We start from the raw sequence: 18,130 nt of genomic DNA, 5'->3' as shown, positions 1-18,130 counted from the left end.
CTCTTCCCTTCAGGCAAGCTGAAAAGCCAGAGTTTCTTTCCCACACTCAAGGAGGTGTTGTCAAGGAGGTTTATTTCCCATTTATCTCCTTTGTTGTCAAGGAGGTTTATTTCCCATTTTTGATGAAGGGAGCATTAAGTAGATTTGCAGGGAAATTTTGGTTAAGTAATTTTGCTCTCTGATTAAAAGGACAGAAACTTTCTCTTGCCCTACATTCCTGTCTGAGATGCTGAATTAATGGCAAAATCATACAACTGTAAGGCAAAACTGCAAGGACAAAAATACCCTGCATTTGGCTAAGCAGAAAGATGGATATGGCTTGGGAGCCCAACAGTCAGTGAGCCATCTAATGAACATGGAAGTGATTGTCTCCAGATTCCTTGTAAACAATGTCACTGAAAGAATGATTTTTCCATATGCACCAATAAAAGCACTCCTGATGCATGTAGAAGAATTAAGGAAGATTCCAGCTGGTAGAAGCAAGATTTCCTGATCTTGAATCTGTCCCTAAACACACATCTTTCCTTTTACCCACTTGAATTATGGTTGATGGAAGTTTTTTGAAAGATACACAAAGCATATGCTAATGTTATATAAGAGGAGATAAACAACTTGTGTTTATTTCCATTTATGAATGCATAGACATTATTGAAGAATTGAAGGAAGAACTGGATTGTAAGATAAAGAGATCCCTGAGGAAATTTCAAGCACCTCCATCCATGATGTCTTCAGAAATCACAGTGTTCAATGAAAAAAATGTTCAACCTCTTTAGCAATCAGGGAAATGCATCTTAAAACTACACAGAGATTTCATTTTACTCCAGTTAGAATGAAAACATCAAGAATAAAAATAATAATAAATACTGGAACACATTTACACTGTGGGTAAGATTGTAAATTAGTACAACCACTATGGAGATCAGTATGGAGATTCCTCAAAAGAGGAGGAATGGAATCACCATATGGCCAGCTATACTGACCCTTGGTATTTATCCAAAAGACTCAAAAGTCAGCAGGCGGGCATTCCTGTTTATAATAGCACATTTCACAATAGCCAAAGTATGGAACCAAGCTAGGCATCTATCAACAGATGACTGGAAAAATAAAATATGCACACAATGGAATTATATTCAGTCATAAAGAAGAACAAAATTATGTCATTTTCGGGAAAATGGATGGAATTGGACAACATTATGCTAAAAGAGATGAGCTGGACTCAGAAAGTCAAGGGTTGTATGTTTTCTTTCATATGTGAACACTAGAGAGAAAAAGGGAAAGGAAAGGAACCTCATGAAGATAGAAAAGAGACTAGCAGACGAGAGGAAGGGGACCTGGGGAGGAAGGAGGAGAAGGAAAGGGGAACACCAGGGAATGGAACGGACCGACTGGTGTGTTGTGCATATATGAATATATCAGAACGAATCCCACTGTTATGGGAAACTATAATGTACCAAGAAAGAAAGAAAAAAAAAAAAGGGAAATCGCAGCCTTGTTTAGAGTTGGGAGTTGAATTTCTTCATCTTTGGGAAACCCTTGTCCGTAAGCATGGGCAGGCTGTGTTCTGGGTTCTTTGTATTTTGCCTCATCTTTCTGCCCAGGCGAGTCCCAGGCACTGGGATGTTCCCTCTTCCCTTCCCCCCAGTCTTCCTATTTTGGTCTCTCTTTACCATGGATTTTTCACTCATGTGTTGAGGGCGCATCCTGCTGTCCCTCCAGGTGCCCCGTCCCCGCCACTGAGGGCAGCTCCAGGGTGCCTTCCTGCTCCCTTGCCCCATCTCCCTCAGGTTCTCACCTTTCGCTTATTTTCGCCCTCCTCATTGTGTCATCTCCCCTCTCTCCTCTTCTCTCCCCCCCCCCATTCCTTCTTCCTTCTTTCCTTCCCTTGAAGGACAATGAGAGGAATCAACTGTGAAAGTAAACCTTTGTAAGACATGCATGATTTATTAAGCAGATTAAAGCAGAAATAGGTACATCAGACCCAGTGGGGAAATGGCAGAACTCTCACATCATCTTATCTTCACAGAGAAACACGATTTGTCTATCCTCTTTCTACTTGAAACTCATGCATTCCGTAAAAGAGGAGAGACTTTCACTCCTTCTTTGTAAGTATCCTCTCTCCTACTCAGGATCTGTTCCTCTTCTGCCTCCCTTTTCTTTGGGGAGGCGGTGTTGGGGTGTTAATGGTGGACAATAGAATCTGCATGAGAAATCCTGTGAAGGGGCCACACTGTGACAGATCAGATCTGAATCTCACCGTTAGGCTCAGATATGGATCTCTGAGAAAAAAAAATCTTAAGTGAATAAATGTGTAGTCTGGGTGAGAACTGACATTCTGGAACATTCATTCTCAATACAGTACTGTGTATTAAATTTGTGTGATCTAAAGTTGGGCTGGGGAGTATAAGGAAACCCCCATTGACTTGAGAATGGTAAAATAAAGCAGAAAAAAAAAAATCTCCACATGAGGGTATCAGGACTTCCCAAAAGGGTAAGAGGGGGCTGAGATGACAATGCGTGGGCACTGCCCACGTTTAGGGGTATGCCCCAAGGTTAAAACTGTTTCCAAAAACCCCTTCGTGACCACAGACAGCACCGAGCTTGTCATACTTATATTTAGAAACAAAGCAATAAATACATGAAGGAATTCCATCAGATGTAGTGAAATTAAATAGCTTCCCTTTACCCTATAAAGAGAAATGAAGTTTTACACACTAGTAATCTTGCTAAAAAGTGTCCAAAACCACACTTTTTTTTTTTTTTAATGACTCGCGGGCAGCATGCACAACAATTTCTAGGGCGGGTAATTTTGCAAAGTTTTCCTAGGTATTTTTAGTGAAACTTTTAGGAAGTTTTTGGTTCCATTTTATGATTTAAGGTGGAGTACTGGTGTTGGGATGTGTATGTGTGTGTTGGGGGGGGGAGGGTACAGAGGAATTGGACACACAGTTGGTGGAAGTTCATGTTAGAACAAAATCTCTAGAAGACAATTTGGCGATAACTGTTAAAAAAAAAAAAGAACTTTGAGTTTGTGGCTGGGAATATAGCTAGTGATAGAGCACATGCCTACTATGTATAAGGTCTGGGGTTTGAACCTCAATTAAAAAAAGAAAAAAGATTTGCTTGTTGCTTCCAGAAATTTATCCTGAGAAAGTCATCATAGAACAACTGGAAGCTATCACTATTTGTAATATCAAAATATTGAATGGAGTCTGTGGTCTATAATAAAATAAAATAGTTTATTTAATTATAATACAACAAAAGAAAGTACACTGCATTCATCAAAAAAAGATGCAGAAGATTTTTCAGTGATTGAAAAACATGGTTTCACATACCATTTGTAAAAAACATTAAGTACATAACTGCATGCAATATATTATCTCATCAGTGTTAAAATGTGTATTTATTATTAGAAAAAAAAACAACCTGAGTGAGTAAAACATCAAACAACTTATAGTAGTTATTTATCAGAAAACAAAATCCTTGAAAATGAGGAATAGTTGATTTGAATCACATGGAGATTCAAAATGTTTGGAGGTTTTGGTTATATCTATTTTCTAAAAATAAAATGTTACTTAAAAGTGAGAAAATGAATAAAAATTTATACTATAGAAAATGTATATATAAAGAATGAAATAAATATGTAAAAATAAAGCTAAATTTTGTTGAAATAGCAAAATAGAATGGATACTTTTTTAGTCTTTAATGTATCTTTATACACATGTTCACACCCCCATGAATTGAAAAATCACATGACAGATGGTACAATTGTGTTCATGGAAAGCCTGAAAGAATCTAAAAATAATTTATTAAAACATAAAACTTACACCTAAAAGTCAACTGCATTTTTATAGTATAGCAAACACATTAGAAAATGATACAATTTAAAAAGGACAGCAGGCTTTAAACAACAGAATAAACAACAAAAGCATAAAAAACATAAGGTATATAGAAAATTGTAAGATGGAACCATCACATAACCTCCCATCTGGCAATTTTATCCTGACTATATACCTAGAGAATCTTAGCACATGTGTTCCAGGAGACTTGGACAAGAAGTTCCATTTGTTTATACAATAAAAATCAGAAACAAACAGATGTGAATCAATAAATGTGGTAAATTCATACGGTCAAACACCATATAGCAGGGATAATGAGGGATACACTGCACTCATCCATGCAGATTGTGTGGGATGAGAAGAGCAAATTACAAAACCAAGCAAAATCAACTAAAGTATTGTTTAAGGATAAATATGTAGGTAGAAAAACTAAAAGGAAAAACTCAGGAATGATACAGAGTCTGCTTTCTAACTGGGTAGGTGGCTCATGCACATGTGCTGGGTGACAAACCTCTGGAATTATGTGGAAGGGTGGGAGTGGGGAGGATACTGGGAACCTCAACGTGTGGCCAGTGTTTGATTTCTTACATGGAGAGGTTGATTATACAAACATGCATTGTATTATTCTCATCTGTGTTAAAAACATGTATTTATTATTAGAAAAATAAATTGAATGAGTGTAACATCACAAAGCTTATAGTAGTTATTCACCAGAAAGCAAAATCCTTGAAAATGGGGAATAGAACATATATGTGTGTGCATGTGTGTGTGAGTATATATAATATTTTATAAAATTTTATTTTATTATTATTCTTTATTCGTATATATGTATATATACACTATTATTATACCATGCACTTCTTTGTATTAAATATTTATTTATCATTAAAAAAAATAAAAACATCAAAAATGAGTGAAAATTTTATTAGAACAGATTTGAGGAATCTATCTGTTCCTTTTAAAGATAGTGTAGTCCGGGCTTTTGAGATAGATTTTTAGACTTTTTTTTTTTTTAGAGAGAGAGAGAGAGAGAGAATTTTTAATATTTATTTTTTTAGTTTTTGGCGGACACAACATCTTTGTTTGTATGTGGTGCTGAGGATCGAACCCGGGCCGCATGCATGCCAGGCGAGCACGCTACCGATTGAGCCACATCCCCAGCCCCAGATTTTTAGACTTGGCTGTGTAATATCTCTGAGATTCAGTTTTCTCACTTGTCAAATGGGGATACGACGTAACCCATAATGTATTGTTAGGATGAAAATAAATCCTAATTTAAAAAACACTATTTTACTTAAGTGTGTAATATATGTGGTTCATTATTCTGAAGATATTATACTTCAATAGTAAAGAGATCTTTAAAAATAAATAAAAATAGTTGGACATAGTGGCCCACACCAGTAATCCCAGCTAGTTGGGAGGTTGAGGCAGAAGGATCACAAGTTCAAGGCTAGCCTGGGCAACTTAGTAAGCCCCTGTCTCAAATTTTTTAAAAAAGGTAATAAATAAAAAGGGGTTGGGATGTAGTGCAGTGGTAGAATGCCCCTGGGTTTAATCCCTAGTAACACCACACACACACACATACACACGTAAATATAAATATAAACTTTATATATAAATATGTTATATATATATAAACTACAATTAATCTTTTGAAATTAAATATGCTGAGGTTATATTAAATTAATACTGCATTATTCATCATATTATGCCCAATTTTTGTGTGTGTTTTATCCAAAGAACTCAAAGTTATTACTGTACATGATCTAAACTTTTCTACAGTTTATTTTTCATGAGACACTTACTCTTAACTTATATTTTGCCTACAACATCAGGCTTGCATTAGAAGAAATGCTGTGGATCTTCAGATAACAAGGGATTTAAGATCATTCATATTAACAGTAACCTCCCATCAAAAGAAGATAAAGGAAGAAAGTAAAGTTCAAAGAGACAGTTCAAGGCAACGGGTCTGAGCAACACTGGCTGAGAAGTGACGCCTCAAATTACCCAAGGAGACAGGCAGAGTTGTATGTGGCCTCTCCAGAGGTCAGAGTTGTATGTGGGCACACCATATAGATGACTTCTTATATCAAAGCAAACTGGTTTTACAACTCCAGAGAGGTGGGCTTTGGGTAGCTTCCACTGAAAAAGTCAAACTAGTACATGAAAGAAAGATAGAAAAGGTTACATTGCTAAAACTTTTGAACCAGAAGGAGAAGATAGAATTTCCTCCAACTGCAAGGAACCAAGAAAAAATATCACACTTCCTGGCTGCCCACTCAACGTACCTCCCCCTCCCCCAGGTCCCCTTTAGCAACAGAGAAAGAAATCACAGTAGAGAATTAATAATGCCATGAGCCAGACTTTCCTTCCCCTGGTGTGATTCAGCCCCGCAGCTGGAGGAGGGGTAGGCAGCGAGTTCTTTAACTCTGAGCGCTCTGGACTGGCTTTCAGTATTAGACATCTGGAGTTTTTGAAAATTAACACTGGAACAAAAGTGACTATCATACTCCATGTCCCCTTTGCCCGCCCTCAGTCAAGACTTTATTTTAGGTTTCTTTGGGCCTGCTAAAAAGAAAAGAAAAGAAAAAGGAGAAGAAGAAGAAGAAAGAAAGAAAGTGGGGGAAAAAAGCTAATGGGAAACCTTATCGATAAATGTAGAAATCAAACCAGTACTAAAATCATGTTGTAGCAATTATTACTATCTGTGATTGATTTTACTACAAACTAAAGGAAAAATGTTTTTACCATAAATGACACTAAACTCTGTGACAAGCCTCCTTCCTCTCTCTTTCCAGCATATCTATTTAATCATGCTTGAATGCAGGGGCAAGGTGATGCAATAGTTTCAGTGTAACTTTCTTATCTAGGTGTGGAATGACAAAACTCTGCAATTGAGGTGCTATAGTTGTGGACTACCCCCCACCCCACCCTCCCCTGCCTTGGGCATAAGAATAGCAGAGTTTTCCACAGCCTTAGAGGGGTATTTGAGGTGCCTGAACCTCCTGGTAGGGGGTCCCTAACAATCCACAGACCATATAGGAACTCCTGGGCACTGATATTTCTGACCTAAGAATCTAGTCACAAATTCAATTTCTGGTCCCCTTACCTGCTTTCTGGGTTTTCAAACCGTGAATGACTTACCCAGAATGATATACATGTCCAGAGGAAATCCTATTGACTGTCAATGAGATTGGTGACTGACGGGCCCTGTTGGAATTTGTTTTTTTATCCCCTACTGGCATCTGTTGGGAACATACTTCTTGTGGGTGAGCTTCACACTAACAGGCAGTGTGAGCTCTTCTAGACCAGCAGAGTAAACCCAACACTTGCTGAAATCTCACAGAGCTCCCTCACCAGAAGAGGTGGGTTATCATACCAACAAGACAACCGTGAAAACAGCTGTCTGGGGGATTGTCTACCCCAGCCGAGAATGAAGCACTCCTTAAAAATGCAAGACTCTGTGAAATTTACTATTATCATTCTCTAGGACATGACAGAATATCCTAAAAGTTCCTCAAAGCTGCTTACCCACAAAGGAATAAAGAACTCCTGATATGAGTTGGGGGCTGAAAGGTGTTGGGACAACTGCCTTCTTCTGAGGAGGAAAAGTTGGGGCCAAGCAGCGGGAAGTCTTTTTTAACTCCTTTACTACCTCTTTTGGGGGGCCTCTGCATTGCATTTTGACATCACCAGTCAATATGGTTCTATTCATTAAATGTTTTCCACAAAAGTTGTAAGCAAAATACTTCAACATAAACTCTGTTTTCCAGTTACCAGCATGTTCCCACTGGTAATAAAGAAAATTAGCCCTAACATCTCTTAACAGTGCTAACATTTACTTTGAGAAGAAAACTGGAGACTAAACCTTGGTGTATTTGACTTTTCCACAGCCTTTTTGGGAACTGGGGGAAATGGACAAATAGTTCCTGGTATTCAATACTGAATTTCAAAATAAATATATTCTGAGCTTGGTTGTTATTTCTAACTTCAGTGCCATTTGTGGAGGATATATATATGCTGGTAACAGAAAGTACTTTTATTTTGTTGAAAAAATGCTGTTTTGGTTCAGGATTTTAGAGGGAGGGACTGTAGTACAGTTAATCAAATTTATCAGTATTTTCTTTTAGGATATCATATTTGGTTTCATTGAAGAAATTCTTTTCTATACTCAAGTCAGAGAAATATATACCTATGATTTCTTACTGGATATTTAAAACTTTGTTTTTGACATACAAATTCTTTTCTCTCTAGAATTGTTTTTGAGTGTGGTGTGTGCTAGGATTCCAGAGTCAGTTTTATCCATAATCACAGACAGTTTTCCAACACATTTTACTAAAGATTCCTTCCTTTCCCTTCTACTTAGCTATGTCTCTCCCATCATGTGATACATTTCCATGCACACATGGAATTGATACTCAATCTCACTGCTGGCCAAGATGTGCAACTCAGAATTACTGAGATATCATATATACCCATTTAACTGGCCTCTTTATTCTCTTCCAGTAAAAAATTGTCTGTTCCTACAGCAATAACAAACTGTATTATTTACTATTATTTTTCTTTTATGATGATGTTATTATCTTTATGCATGTGGTTAATTTAATTGTTTTACTCATAGTTGCTTATTTGTGTATCTATATTGATAGCTGAATTAAGCCTGTAATTTTCCTTTCTCATTCTATTCTTGTCTTATTTTACTTTTAAATATTATTATTAACAAATATTGTGGTTCTGGGGATGAACTACTAGGCCTCATACATGCTAGACAATAACTACCACCGAACCACGTTCCCAGCCTCCTTGTCTAATTTTAATAGCAAGAACATATTGAATTCATAGAATGAGCTGTGAAGTGTTATTTCTTCCTCTGTGGATTGTAGGGATAACAGGTGGGATTGATCTGTAAAGAAAAACTCTTTTTAAAAAGATTATTAAGGTAATACACATTCATTGCAAGACATTATAAAATACTCCATCATAAATCGAAAATAGAACTCCCATTTTTACCCCAAATATAAATTGCAGAATCACAACCCAATTGAATCAAATGTATGAAAGATGATATATCATGAGCTTTGTAATGTTTTGAACAACCAATAAATAAATAAATAAATCGAAAATAGAAATTATTTATAGCATAACCATTAAGAAAGTATTGTTAAATATATGTTAGTGTATTTCCTTCTAGAACTTTTTGCCAATTTCTGCAAGATATATCCAATTTACTTTTTCTTTATCTCTCTATAAACATACACACACACACACACAATAATAATCACATCAGCATATAGTACTCTTTCTCTCTTTATTTCACTATTTCATTAGTGTTCCCCATACCCTTAACTATTCCTCAAAAATAGGAATTTTATTAGTTGCATACTTAGCTGATTATTGAAATAAGTACAATGTTATTTCTTGTTGCCAGATACTTATTACTTACTTACTCTCTTTGGGTAAATTTTTCTTTTATTTCTGGTGAAAGGTTAATGTTTAAAAACTCAGTACAATAATATACTAATACATATTTCCATTTCCTGTTCAGCATTGGGCACCTGTCACCTTCATTTTTACCTCCATCATGGTCTTGATCCAGCTGCTGTAACCAGGACTAACTTGAAGCACATCAGGAGCTCCAACCCTCTCATAGGCACAATCTTGAATTTATGTTGGATCCAAGGCCATGGTGCCTCGTGGGCTCCGAATCTCCAAGCCCACTGAGCTGCATCCTTTTTCTTCCTCCTGGCTTGAACTCAGTAACTGGGAAACTTGTCCAAATTAATACTGGAATTCCCCATGTAAGCATGGAGCCAGGTCCGACTGCACTCAGCTTCTCTGGAGCCCTGACAATGTGATTTCTTGTTGCCAGATACTTATTTACTTATTCTGTTAAGTAGGTTAAGCCAATAAAAACCTTAATATTGATTGCCTACCCCATGCCAAACTTCTGTGTAGGGGATGTTACTGCCTGAACTTTGATATACTCCTTGGGATATCATTCCAAACAGACCTTAGCTAGCCCTGTAAAATGCCAAATTCTGAAATTCACTACTGCCTGGAAAGTCCTGTTTGGTCCCAAATTGGATCCCTTAGACATTAATACCATACCAAGCTGATTAAATCTCCTTTAACATTAACTTGAACACCTAGCCATGCATCTTACGCCTTAGTTCTATAGCCATGTCAGTCTCCCATTGATTTTCGATTCATTCCCTAGCTTCAGTTTCCCTTACCAAGATCCTGGCAGACTTTCCAGGTAAGCAAAAGTGTTGTGACCTTTACAATTTTTATAGCTTACAAAAATATCTTCATATATCTATCTTCCCATTCTAGTTTTGAATCTTAAAACAAGCCTGAAAGGTAGTAGTGGAGGCTTGCTACATTTCTTTCACTGAATAGGAAATTGTCTTTAAGAAGTCTAATGACTTATTAGGTTTACATAGTTAACAAATGGCCTCTTTAGGACTTGAATTCAGACCTCATTTCTTTAATAGTGTTCTTCCCATGTGGTGGGCCTGGGAGGTAGCTGACTTCCACTTTGAGCAGACCTTGCAATTCATTTTAGGAAGCAATTTTCCAGTGTGAAGAATTAGTGGATCAGGACTCCCAGTACAACACCCTAAGCCCTAAATAAGATTTCTAAATTTGTAAACATGAAATACTGTGTAATTAATAGAATTAAAGCCAGTGAATGTGAAGGACCTTTGAGCAACATCCCTTCAATTCATCCAGGTCTCTTGTAGGTAGGGTCAGACCTTGTGTGACAACATGGTTCTTAGCTAGGTCCAGGTCTGTTCACGTGAAGGCTTTGCACAGCATTTTTTTTTTTTTTTCAGATTCAGGCCACTGGGATTATTTTAGAGTACAGACATTATCCCAAAATACCTAGCATACGGGCACCACTTATGAGAGCCAAGCTTTCCTGTCTATGTTGGGACTAGAGACTTGGAATCAACATTTCTGGGGCTTTCTAGCAGAGTTCTTGCTTAGAGTTCTTCTCTGAGAGGAACTCACCAGAGTGTTGAGAAGTCAAAGACAAGGAGAAGCCATCATGCTCTGGTGATAGCTATGGGCAGTGGGTATAGACAGAAAGAAAACAAAATTCCCACATTTTCATAGTTTCTGAAAGTCAATAGCATTCCCCTCAATTCTATCAGTTATCTTAGCATCACAGGTCCTACATTAAATCCCACATAGAATTTCTAATGCAGTATTTGTTTTCCTGACCTAATTTTGACTGATTGCTACACTTTTCCCACATGGTATAATTTCGATATTCATACTTACTTCTTTCTTTGGATGGAAGTTCTTGAGAACATGGATGTGTCTTCACTTTTATATACTCAATGTTTGTGCTATACCACGTATTCAGTAAATGTTGCTAAAAGGATACATAAAGAACAAAGTATGGTATGGACTTAAATAGAGATTTTTTTTTCTTTTTCTTTTTTTGTAGTGCTGGGGATTGAATCCAGGGCCTTGTGCATGCAAGATAAGCACTCTACCAACTGAGCTTTATTCCCAGCCCTTAAGAAGAGATCTTTTGAAGGCCATTAAGACCAAGTCCAATAGTCACTAAACACAAAAAAAATTGTGTTTAGACTTTAGGAACCTAGATTTCATGTAAGTCATTGCCCCTGAAGTCCTCCATGTCTGAGGTATTACATGAGTCCCAAGGGAAAAACATGATTAAATGGGCATTTGAAAAGATCTCACTGGCTACAGTGTAGGATTGTTTGAAGAGGTTATGACTGGAAGCAAGAGGGCCAGCTATTAAACTGTGGGGAGGTCAGGGGAAAAGTAATCTAGTTGATGGGCATGGTATGCTAGAGGAAATGAAAGATTTTGGAAGTTCTGCAAGAACAGATTTTAATGTTTCTTCTTTTTTAAAAATTAAAATATATTTTCATTATTTTTTTCAGGTAATTTATTTTCATTTGTGTTAAATAACATTTTATGGTATAATCTTCTCACAATTTGCTTGACATGTTGAACGTGTGCTTACTATATTATCCTAACATCTGTTAGCAAGAATTCTGATAATTAGAACAAAAGAAGCACAAAGTTGATCTTAGTCAACTTGGTGGTTAAATAATTATAGCACAATTTACAGATCCAACTTAGAGATTCCTGCAAGGACTTTGTGTAGGTTGTATTGCGCCAGTCATAAGCAATTTCCTCTTCACTCTTGGGAACTACTCCCAATTTTTCTTTTCTTCACGGGCAGAAAACTATCTCTTTAAAATACCAATTATCTAAATACACTATTGTTACTTATTATTTTTATTTTAGCAGCAGTCATTTTAAATTCCAGTCTGTTTTGCCTTTTGGAAAACTAGAAGTGTCAGACTTCAGTAAAAATGTCAGTCTCCATTTTGAATATGTTATATAAAATAAAGAATAACTGTAGACAGGAGTTAGAAAACATAATGCTTTGAAAATTGAGGAACAGATAGCTGGTCAAGTGACACTGTTATTAATTTGAAGTACTTACTTCAGAACCTCAAACTTGTCAATGTCTTTAAATCCTCGAGATGAGAGAATACCCTCAGGCCTCCATCTAAACATTTTATGTTTAAATTTTCTATGGTGAAGTGTAACAAATTTAAAGTTTAATCCACTTTAAAATTGGTTTTCTGAAGATGATCATGAGAACGGTAAAGTGCTAGTGACTTCCTATTTTCTGACTCATTATTCTACTGGAAAATCTATTAACACTGGAGTTTACAGAGAAACGTGTTTCTGAAACTAGTTTAATATTCAACTAACATGCTAGTTAATTTCAACTTCATACAATGTTGGAGTGAGGGGGTGTGGAACCTCCTGGACCCAGAGGATTTCAGGGGCAAGCCCTTGAATGAAGTCCGGGTCCCTCAAACCTGAACAGAATTTCAATGAATCATAGGACTGGAAAATGTTAAAAAATACCCAGATAAATAGATGAGTGCCACTTAAAGGCAGAGGGTGGGTGGGTGGGCCCATGCAAGACAGGTTTATTCTATCCGTTTTCTTAGTCATGTCAGGGCTCCAAGTTTCTTAACATCAGGAAATTCATGCTTATGATTGCTGTGCTTCCTTGTGTTGTACCTGACATCTTGTTTTGATTCCTGCATATACTGACAGTAGCTGGGCACTCTTCATAAAGTAACAAAGTTATTATAATAATTTTGAAAAAGCACATGTCAAATCTCAATCTAACAAAATTTAAGATTTTCCAAAAAAAAAATTACTGATTTCTAAGAGTTTAGGGGATAACTGGAGAAGATAGTAGCTTGGAGGTAAGATTTCAGCCCAGGAGTTACATAATAAACCAGCTCAGACATGGACATCTCCAGAAGAGAGATACTGTGTCTTAATTGCAGATGCTGACACGATTAGAAGAAAGTGGGCCACTCAGAAAGTGGAGATGGTAAAGAACCAGCAGGGTTTCAAAGGCAAATATTGGCAGTGTCCCTTCAAGCACTATGTTCAGACACAGTAACCCAAAGGATTCTTGCTGAATTAGGAATGCAGATTTGCCCTGTTGTGAACCTGGAGATGGACATGTTTCAGTCAGCAGAACAGCACATTCATTGTTCAAGATCTGTCACTAGCTCTCTTTGGCCTGATTCCAGTCTCATCAGCATTTGGACAATGAAGATCCCCCTGGAATGTGTTTCTAAGAAGCAGGTCACTAATCATAGAGTGCAGGTGTTTGTATTTCTTTGGTAAATTATTACCATGCAAATGATCAATCCAGTAGCATATCTCTGATCTTTGCCTCTGGGACACTGACAATTATTTTTATGTCAAAGCAGACTCAGGATGGTAATAGCTGCCACATAGTGCAGGTATAGTTGACAGCTGGTCACCTGCAGAAGGAGGCACCTGCTGTCTTCTAATGCACCAGGTATATGAGGTTGCTGGGTGCTGGGAGCCATTAGCCAAGTAGGTATGACAATTTCCTTGCCAGCGTACCCCATGTTGCAGTGACATTGAATGTAGGTGACCTTGCTCAAGGACCAAGGCAGATTAGGGCGTTCCCAGTTTAGGTTCCAGGTTTAAGGTTTAAGATTATTCCTGCTGGGAATAGGGCATATCCTGCTGCCTGAGTTCCCCTTGAGTTCTCACGGGATTCAGAGTATTTTTTGAGAGATAGAAGCCCAGTGGAGGTGGATTTGGGCAGAGAATGTGGATTTGGGCAGAGAACGTGGATTTCCCCAGAACGTGATTGTAGACGGCTGGTGTGAGTTCGGGAATAAAGAGTTGCTGTTTGAATCTACAAGCTGTGTGGTGGCTCGTGATTTTGTGCCCAGCCAGACTGCAGCATGTGTGCCCAGCCAGACTGCGGCAGCTGGGTACCCTTCACCTTGATTGCTTCTGTGAGAATTTCACTCTTTTGGATACCAGTGATTTAAAATCCCTACTGCATATTAGATTTACCAGAACTTAAAAAAAAAATCTTATATTTAAGACAGCCATCTCAGACCAAACTGGGAATCATTTAAAAGCTCTCTGAGTGATTCTAATATGAACCCAGGTTTGAGAAACATTAGCTAGATAATTGACATAAAGAGCATTTTTTTGTAGGTTGAGGAGGAAAATTTCCTGTGCACACATGATTACAGGACTGGTATAATCCCACATTATGTACAAACAGAAGAATGAGATCCATTTATGTATGACGTGTCAAAATGCACTCTACTGTTACACGTAACTAATTAGAACAGATTGAAAAAAGAATTACTATGTGTTTCAGCATCTTTATTTTTAAAAAAGTCATATAAACACAAAATACAAAGCACATTTCTTGAATAATACTGTTATGTCCTTGATATATATTCAAAAAACATTTCCTGAGCATTTTACAGATGAAGAGATGTGGAGACACAAGACAGTTTGTTCAAGACTTAATGACTAATAGGTATTGGGGCTGGGATTTGAATCTAAATCATTCTTTTATAAAATACCAAGTTCTTTCTGTGACACAGAACAGAAGGCAGGAATGCCACCAGAATCTGGTAAAGGAAGAGGAGAGAGAGAGAGTGGAGGGCAGGAAGGGCGTCCAGAGCATGCAGTGTTTTCCAGAGGCTCTATAACGTGTCATTGTGCTGGGTGCTATTGAGTGTTTGCTGGTGCAATCAATCTGTGCTTTGTCATTTCCTAGTTTTAATTTCTAAAATGGTAAATATAATCAGATATAATAAGATATAAGGTGCTTGAACAAAAGTCTTTGAGGTCCTAAATAATTTTAAGAGACCAGAAAGGCATCCCATTTTAGAGGGAAATAGGAAGGCATGATATGTATTTTATACATATAATTGCAGAAGACAAGAATGAACCAAGCATGTGAGGTCGCTGGGTACCTTAGATTGTCAAGAGCCTAGATAACATGTTGGAAGTTGAACTCCTAATGCTTTTGATCTCACACCATCTGTAAAATCATTTTCAAGCATTCATCCACAATGTGTATATTAAATATTAAGTCAATTTCTAATGTACTATTATGTAAAATGTTAAAAATTACAAAACCGAAGAATTTTAAACAATGGAATAAAACAAAGTGGGTAATATTTTTAAATACCTATTTTTATTAATGGTAAAACCTTCTGATCTCCAAAGGAAACAATAAAATTGGTAAAAATGCTTTATAATTTGTCTTGAATATCATTTATTATTTTGTGATAAACACATTCAAATTGTAAGCTTATTTTATTGTGAAAATTTGGTTTCCAAGTTTAAGTGTGGAAATAAGAGAGCTTGTGGGTGACACCTACATCATCTCTGAATGAATGGATGGAGCAACTATTAGCACCCCTCCCCCAAGCTGAGTTTCTTCCAAGCTTTACTTTTCAAAATTCTAGTTCCTTATTTGCTTTTTGGAAAGTCATCAATTTCTTAAAGACTCTGAATAAAAGCCATGGGCCTCAGTTTGGGAAAAAAAAAATGAATGTATGCACTACAACATGAAATCACACACCTGCTTTCTGGGTCCCCTCTCTCCCAGAGGTTCCGTAGCCCTGACACCCACTCCAGATTGGATCCCTGCTCTACCTGGCTCCCTCAGTACACTCCAAACCTGTTCGGTTCCCTTGACTATGTGCCATTCCTCTGAGTCAGAAACAATCTGCTAATTATCAGTCATTTCCTGTTTTAAAATTCCTGATGACTTAAAATCAAATGCTTATGTTCATCATGCTGATTGAAGAGTTGTACTTTTTCATGTTGGGTGGGAGATAAGAGGAAGAATAGAGAAAAAAGGAGAAGGTCCATTCCAAGACTTCATGATCTTCTGGGCAAGCATTCATATGGCTCAGACAAGATGGAATTCAACAGCACACCCAGCACCAAAATTGAACCAGATCTAATAGGAAGTACAGAAAAATAAGTTAAATGACACCAGAGGTAAATAATGAAACAGATCCAGAATGTGAGAGATGCTACAGAATGAAGGACTCAATCATTAACAAGTTGATCTCATCACAAATTAAAAAGGAATATTAAAGAATAAAAGTCCTATTAAAGTTAATGGTCAAAAGCAAAATAGGACTTTCCAGATATAGTGGTGCACAGCTGTAATCCCAGCTGCTCGGGAGGCTGAGGCAGGATTGCGAGCTCAAAGCCAGCCTCATCAACCATCAGGTGCTAAACAACTCAGTGAGATCCTGTGTTTAAATAAAATACGAAATAGGGCTGGGGATGTGGCTCAGTGGTCAAATGCCCCTGAGTTCAATCCCTGGTACCCCCTCCCCAAAAGAAATAGAACTTTATGTTGTGCAATGGACAATCTGAGAAACTAGAATGGAGTCACATAGTGCGACAATATTTCAATGATGGACCACATATATGATGGTTGTCCCCTAAGATTATATCACCCAGTTTTGTCGCCCTGTCAGTTTGTGCAATTACTGTCTATGATGTTTGTATGACTAAATCAACTAATAACACATTTGGTAGAATGTATCCCTATGTTTAAATGAGGCATGACTGTATCTACTTGGGATGTGAACCATATGAAAGGTAAAATAGTCTAGCTAGGTGAAATGAGTTGGTCATGCAAAAAAGAACACATTGTTTTCAATTAGAGATGCATACTGAATTATTTGTGGTTGTGAAGATACAGTAATTGATATTTGTTTTCAAATAGTCCAGAAAATAAATAAATAAATAAATCAAGGGTATAATAGATGAAACAAATTTAGCAAAATAGTAATATAATAAAGTCCATTATACTATTTTCTGCTTTTTTGTATCTATGATTTTCTACAACTTAAAAAAAATCAATAATTTTTAGAAGGCGTGGTTTCAATCATCAGAATCTCCTGGGAAGCTTATCAAAATAGATTCCAAGAGCTGTCCAGAACTCTTAAATCAATCTCCCATGGGTACATCATGGATAGAGGAGGAGATGGAGGCTTGTGGATGGAAGAATGTTTTTGTATAGATGATATATAAATTCATACATTGTCCATGGCTCCTGGCTCGTAACTCCCTCCCCAAATCAAGCTAAAGAAATTAGAATTTCACTTCCCAAAGGTGGCTCATAAAACTGAAAATGTACTCTAATCTTTTCTCACCTTTCTGTTTTGGAGTTGGACATAAAGAAATTCTCTGACCTACCTTGTCTGACAGATCTTAACACTCCCATTTCAGAAGGGTCCTGCCCATGCCTGCAAGAAAGGAATGTTGCACAGAGAGGCCGAGGCAATCCACACCGACAGGCCTTGCCGGGTCTCCCCACCCAGTCCATTAGCATGAGAACATACCCTTTTGTCTAATCACATTTCTGCACAGTTGTTCATCCTTCAATCATGCCTGTGCAGTGACATTTCCCCAAAACCCCCAAAGGACAGGGTTCCAAGACATCTAGACATCTAGATACAGGGAATTCCTGAAGAGTGGAGCACCCAAAGAAGGCCTAGAAGCCCCCTGCCCCTTCTCTCATACCTAGCCACATGCATTTTTTTTTCACTTGTGTTCTTTGTAACATCCTTTGTAATAAACTTGTGAACATGTTTCCCCGAGTTCTGTGAGCCACTAAAAGCAAATTCATTGATCCTGAGGAGGGGAGTGTGGAAACCCTGATTTACAGCCTATTGGATAGGTAAAAACACTCTGGGTCTTGTAGTTGGCATTTAAGGTGTGTATGCGGTGGGGGCAGTCTTGGGGTCTGAGCCCTCAACCTGTGGGATCTGATGTGGTCTTCAGGTAGTGTCAGAACTAAACTGGAGGACACTAATGCTAGTGTCTGTTACAGAATTAGTTGTTCTCTTGCATTTTGGGATCAGAGATCTGTTGACTGTTGCGGTGTAAAT

Source organism: Marmota monax, unplaced genomic scaffold, assembly GCF_021218885.2.
Source record: "Marmota monax isolate L192 unplaced genomic scaffold, Marmota_monax_Labrador192_F-V1.1 WCK01_AAM20220418_F8-fsc00030, whole genome shotgun sequence".
NCBI lineage: Eukaryota > Metazoa > Chordata > Mammalia > Rodentia > Sciuridae > Marmota > Marmota monax.
Note: the sequence above shows the minus strand (reverse complement) of the source record.